Source organism: Balaenoptera musculus, chromosome 8 (assembly GCF_009873245.2).
Source record: "Balaenoptera musculus isolate JJ_BM4_2016_0621 chromosome 8, mBalMus1.pri.v3, whole genome shotgun sequence".
Classification (NCBI taxonomy): Eukaryota; Metazoa; Chordata; class Mammalia; order Artiodactyla; family Balaenopteridae; genus Balaenoptera; species Balaenoptera musculus.
The window spans coordinates 5,411,421-5,418,441 of NC_045792.1; positions in this window are offsets into that span (position 1 = coordinate 5,411,421).

Below are 7,021 nucleotides of genomic sequence, written 5' to 3' on the forward strand. Positions count from 1 at the left end.
CCTCAGAGTCTCTGCTATCACACTGTGCTCTCCTGTCATCTTAGACCAATAAAGTCACATATTTAAAAATAAAATGTGCTTCTTTCCTTCATCTGAATGGAACAGAACAGTGTATGAAAATCAGAAAACACAGACATATAACAAGAATAAAACAAAAAAGTCTCCCATGCCACCAGAAATGACTACTTAATACTTAGGTGATTTGTGCGTTCAGATCTCAAAAAAATGATGTCATCCTGCAGGATATTTTGACCTGTCAAGCCATCACTCTGTATACTCATTCAGTCCTTATGAATGTGCGTTATGTTAAGGGAGTTTGCTGAGGAGGCACTTTATGTCGTATAGGGATGTCTGCCCTTCCAGGATCACATTCTAGTTGAGGAGATAAGGCAGGAAAGACATGAGATGGAGAGATGAACACTTCCATAGCACAGTGTGACAACATATGAGCAAGATGATGTCTGCATGAAAAAGTGCAGGAAGAGAAGGCTGGGGTGTCCGGGAGACACAGGAAAAAACACTTGAGCTGGAACTGATGAGATACGATGAAGCATTAAGACTTGGTTGCTGAAATGAATGAGGTCGCTCAGATGGGGCCAACATAGAAAGTTGACCCCAGTAAATGCACTGCCAAATGTTTGATAGCAAGTTGCAGGAAAATACATATAATGTGTACTTTATACACGGAAAAGATACAGGAAAAAGGTCTAGGCGGCTGCACATCCAATTGTAAACAATAGTTAACTTTTCCATGTGAGATTGGGTGAAAGGGGGCAGGGATGGTGAGTTCCAGTTTTTAATTCAACCTCTTCCGTATTGTTTGAATAAGCTAGGGCCACATATTAATTTTGTGATTAAAAACTGAGCTTTAAAAATGACTTGGTAGGAGTTCGATTGGCAGAGGGAAAAAATAAAGGTATTTTGACGGAGGAGGGAACGGGGGCAGAGTGACAACTATACAGAGAAAGGAATAGAGTCCAAGAAGGAGGTAGTTAGAGATAGGTTTTCAGTGGGTTGTAGTATATCACACAACCATCCACTCTGGCTCTTCGTGAATTTGGAATCTAAAGGATGCTTGGAACTTGGTGAATTTATGGAATCTAAAGGATGCTCGGTGGGCCCAAGAGTATGAGGACGGTGATGCACGGTCCACAAGCTTTATCTAAGCTACTTTGCAGGATGTCCATCTGGGGTCCTACCCCCAGCTCCAAATGTCAAATACCTCGTCAAGAGCTAGGAAACAACAGAAAGCTGGTTCGAGCCCTATTGAAGTATAGCCCACCCTGCAGGGGTGTGGGGTGCTGGGAGGACCCTGCCAAGAAGCCCAGCCTCTCCACCGACTCCCTGGCGCACAGAAGGACCCACACCTGGGGGCCAGATGTGCATGTACCCGTACGTGTGCCACAGCTGATCCGTCTGTGGCGCAAGACAAAGGCTTGGCTTCTGATTATGGAAAGGAGATAGATTCGTTACAAAGTGCAGGATAAGAAGTTTCAGAGCTGGAGCGCGAAGAGACAAAGGTTCTCTGCTCTTTGCTTTCCTTTCACCTTAGAGTCTGTGGCCTCTTCCATATTTGGTGACGACTGCATTTGTAAAGGTATCTGGATTTTACCCCTACTCAGTTTTTGTAATTTGTTTAGGTACTGCTTCCCTGTGTACATGGAGTCTTCTGAAGCATCAGAAGTTTTTTCCAAGGGAGTTGGAAGGAAAGAAGAGATAATATGTGAATGCAATAAAGGGAGATTTCGTTTTGTTTCTCATTACACTGAAAGCCATTGTTCAGTTCAGACTTACCTCTTTTTGTGTGCTGAAAGTGGTGTAAAGAATCATTGCATATGACGTGTACACGCGGTTATGTTTAAAATAGATAACCAACAGTATAGCATAGGGAACTCTGCTCAATATTCTGTAATAACCTAAATGGGAAAAGTACTTGAAAAAGAATAGATACATGTATATGTAGAACTGAATCACTTTGCTGTACACATGAAACTAACACAACATTGTTAATCAACTATGCTCCAATATAAAATTTTAAAAAAAGAATCATTGTAGATCGTTGTGAAGGGCATTTTGGGGGTTGGGGTGGGAGGGAGGGAAGGTTGATGGTGGAAGGGCTGAGCATCCTAGCAAGGCTAAGATTCTGGGAATTCAATTCCACATTTTTCCTCTTAGGAGATACTAACTTGCAATGCAGCTTGCTATGCTGAGAAAAGAAAAAAGATTTCTTCACAGTAAAAACAGCAAAGAGCTTGGTGGTAATTATTCTACATTCAATCAGGCCCTATTCCAACTGGGTCTAAATGATATTGAAACTACCATCCTTTAGGCTGGGCTATGAAGATACTTTTTCAGGCAAGTAAACAATTCTTTTTTAAAAAAATTATTTTATTGATGTATAGTTGATTTGCAACGTTGTGTTAATTTCTGCTGTATAGCAAAGTGATTCAGTTATACATAAATATAAAAGTATATATTTTCATCTTCTTTTCCATTCTGGTTTATCCCAGGAGATTGGCTAGAGTTCCCTGTGCTGTGCAGTACGACCTGATTGTTTGTCCCATCTATATGTAATGGCTTGCGTCTGCTAACCCCAGGCTCCCAGTCTATCCCCCCTCACCTCCCTCCTGCTTGGCAACCACAAGTCTGCTCTCTATGTCTGTGAGTCTGTTTCTGAATAAACAATTCTTTTAACATAAATCTTTCGCATGGGAGCCACAGGTATATATGTCCCTGAGGTCACTGGGCTTTAATTTTTTTTCTTGAAGATCTTAAACTACAGAGTCATTCTCAACTGAGGTCCTTCTCCATAGAATGTAATATTGCAGAGCATGGAAAAGAACAACCAATATTGCCTTTCCAGTTTACTGTTTCGATAGTCATCCAATTATACAGTAATTACGACAACCTCGTGAGGTTGGGCTGGTGTTATTAGCCCCTGTTTGATGGATGACAGAGCTGAGGGCTCTGTGAGGTGGAGGGAGAGCCTGTGCTCCTCCTGTGAGTTCAGACCTTTTTCTTTCCTTTTTTTTTTTTAAGCAGAGGCCATTTCAAGTCTTGTTGCCACATGGTGGCTTTTTTTTTTTGGCTGCGTGGCATTAGGGATCTTAATTTCCCAAGCAGGGATGGAACCTGTGCCCCGCCCCCACCCCCTGCACCCCTCGCCCGCAGTGGAAGTACGGGGTCTTAACCACTGGACAGCCAGGGAAGTCCCAATACCCTCTTCTTTTGAGGATCATTTACCTTTACCTTTGCCCTGTACCATTCACGTGGAGGAGAAAGCCTTTTCTCTGTGGATGGCCTACTTAACCCTAATGCTATACATATTTCCTTCAGGACAGTATATTTATATGTTTTCTTTGGTAAAATATACATAACTTAAAATTAACCATTTAACCATTTTAAGTGTACAGTTCAGCGGCATTAAGTAACTGTCACCACCACCCAGATCCAGAACTTTCTCATCATCCTGAACTGAAACTCTGTTTCCATTAAACCCTAACTCCCCAGTCCCCCTTCCCTTCAGAGCCTGGTAACCTCTATTCTATTTTCTGTCTTTATGAATTTGATTATTTTAGATGGCTCATATAAGCGGAATCATACAACATTTTTCCTTTCACGTCTGGCTTATTTCATTTTGCACGTTACCCTCCAGGTTCATCCATGTCATAGCAGGTATCAGAATTTCATTCCTTTTTAAGGCTGGATAATATTCCACTGCTTATATAGACCACATTTTGTTTATCCATTCATCTGTCGATGGACATTTGGGTTGTTTCCACATTTTGGCTGTTGTGAATAATCCTGCTATGAACAAATATCTGTTTGAGTCCCTGCTTTCAATTCTTTCGGGTATACACCTAGAAGTGGATTCTGGATTCCATGGTAATTCTATGTTTAATTTTATAAGGAATCATTTTACTGTTTTCCATAGTGACTACACTATTTTACATTCTCATCAGCAATGAACAAGGGTTCCAATTTCTCCACATTGTCGCCAACACTTGTTATTTATTTTATTACTTTTTTGATACACACCATCCTCATAAGTGTGAAATGGTATTTCATCGCGGTTTTGATTTGCACTTCCCTAATGATTAGTGATGTTGACGAGCTCTTCATGTGCTTATTGGCCATTTTTATATCTTTGGAGAAATATCTAATCAAGTCCTTTGCTCTTTTTTTTTCATCTGTTTGAAATCCCGATATTTTATTTTATTTTTTTTAATTAAAAAATTTTTTTCCTTTGCTCATTTTTTTTTTAAATTAATTAATTTATTTTTGGCTGTGTTGGGTCTTCGTTTCTGTGTGAGGGCTTTCTCTAGTTGTGGCAAGTGGGGGCCACCCTTCATCGCGGTGCGCGGGCCTCTCACTATCGCGGCCTCTCTTGTTGCGGAGCACAGGCTCCAGACACGCAGGCTCAGCAGTTGTGGCTCACGGGCCTAGTTGCTCCGCGGCACGTGGGATCTTCCCAGACCAGGGCCCAAACCCGTGTCCCCTGCATTGGCAGGCAGACTCCCAACCACTGCGCCACCAGGGAAGCCCCCTTTGCTCATTTTTTAATGGAGTTATTTGTTGTTGTTGATGAGTTGTAAGAGGTCCTTATATATTCTGTAATATATTGTAAGGGGTTTGAAATTTATTTCCCATTCTGTGGGTTGCCTTTTCACTTTATTAATAGTGTTCTTTTTTTTTTTTTTTTTTTTTTTTAGAAAGCTGCGGTTTTTTTTTTAATAGCTACTTTATTTATTTATTTATTTATTTTTGGCTGTGTTGGGTCTTCGGTTCGTGCGAGGGCTTTCTCCAGTTGCGGCAAGCGGGGGCCACTCTTCATCGCGGTGCGGGGACCGCTCTTCATCGCGGTGCGCGGGCCTTTCACTATCGTGGCCCCTCCCGTTGCGGGGCACAGGCTCCAGACGCGCAGGCTCAGTAGTTGTGGCTCACGGGCCCAGCCACTCCGTGGCATGTGGGATCTTCCCAGACCAGGGCTCGAACCCGTGTCCCCTGCATTAGCAGGCAGATTCTCAACCACTGCGCCACCAGGGAAGCCCAATAGTGTTCTTTGATGTACAAAAGTTTTTAATTTTGATGAAGCCCAACTTATCTATTATTTCTTTTTTTTGTCTGTGATGTTGGTGTGATAAATAAATCATTGCCAAACCCAATGTCATGAAGTTTCCATCTATGTTTTTTTTTTCTTTTACGAATTTTATAGTTTTAGCTCTTATGTTTAGGTCTTTGATTCATTTTGAGTTAATTTTTGTATAGGGGTAAGGTAAGGGTCCGCCTTCATTCTGTTGTGTGTAGATATTCATCTAATGCTATATTTTCGAAGATACTGTTTAAAACAAAACTTGCGGCTTTCCTGGGCATTCTCTAGGCCATCTTCAGCAGGGGTGTGGCTTATTTTACACTCTTTAGATTTCTAGCTATGCTCTTGGCCACCATGATAGGTTGGCCCTAAGGTTCTAAAGGGTTTTTGTCTATGTGAATTCAGTGTAGACAATGCCAGACTCCAGAGCTCTGCAATAATCACACTGTACACCCATGTAAGCCAAGAATCCGGGTATTCTTTACATTGCTTTTTTTTTTTTTTTAACTCTCTTGCAAACATAGTGAATACAATTATAATTGGTTGTGATTGGTTTAATTGCCCATGGGCTTTTTAAACGGGGCGGTGTGCTGGAGCTGACCGGGCTGCAGGGGACAGTCTGAAGCTTCCGTAGCTCTGTTCACAGATTCTTTCATAGCATGTATTACACTTGATCGAGATGGTTGATTTCTGTGTCTGTCTTCCCACTCCAGTGTGGACTTGTCATTTCCGCCAGTGCCTGGCACAGACATTTATGAAACAAAACTGAACCAATAGCACTATCTCTTCCTTTTCTCTAAGACTTTTAATGTGCGAAGGCAAAAGATAAGCCGTAAAATCTTGTTTTCATGACGACACCATCTTCACTGCGTTGCTGCCTTTGTACAATGAAGGATGAGGACGATGCCGTTCTGAAGGACACTTACTATATTTTCACAGTTTTTCAAAGTTGAGCATCTGTGTCTTCATTAGAAAGGCAAAGGAGTCAACCATGGCACATTTTAACTCCCATTCATTGCTCAAAGTAAATGGAAATTTTTAGGATAAAAGCCTTAAATTATAAAGCCAAATACTGACTTTCCAAAAAAAAAAAATTCTGTAATGAAATAATCCTATTCAGAGAAATGATATTATACTGTAATATTCTTACCACGTTTCTGAACATGTGGATATACAGTGCTGTATATTTTCACCTAGAACAAGATTTTCACATTGTTTACATTTTCTCTAAATGAGGAATATATGAATATTTCTGCCCTTTTATTCCTGCACCATGGAGTAGGAATCAGTGTCACTACAACTAATCTATTTTAGAGATCACCTAAAGCCAGACTTAACTTAATTTTCAGAATCCCCAGCTCTCATTCTGAGAGAGTTAATTCTTCCTTAGAATTAATTTTTTTCCTTAGGAAACATCACACTTCACATCACGTTAGTGTTATTAGAGATAAGCCAGGTTACTAGAGATAAGCCCAGCAGGTGACGGGGTGGTAGACAGTCTGTTCTCTGAGTCTTTCCGGCCCTGACGCTATAGCCCTCTCCTGACCCCTGACCTAGGTTAAATGAGGGCTCGGTGGAGAAGGTCAAGAAATGTGAGTCATGAATATTCAAATATTCAGTAGAAGGTAAATCTAAAGCAATAGCAAAGGCTGAAACACGAGTTATCCCACTGAGGGAATTCTCTTTCGCTCATCTCCCTCCTGGCTACTTTTGGTGGTTGAGTGACATTTAACAGAAGGGTAATCTCAATGATATAAATTAAGGTGTGATCCGGTGTTACCTTAACCAGTGACATGATTTGCTTTTCCATCTAGACCACAGAGCCTGTGCTAGTGGCTGCCTCCGTGGAGTCAGGGGCCAGTGGAACACTGCCTTTTTCCCAGCTTTTCTGGGCTTGACCACACCCCCTAATTTAAGGAGGCAGCTCTA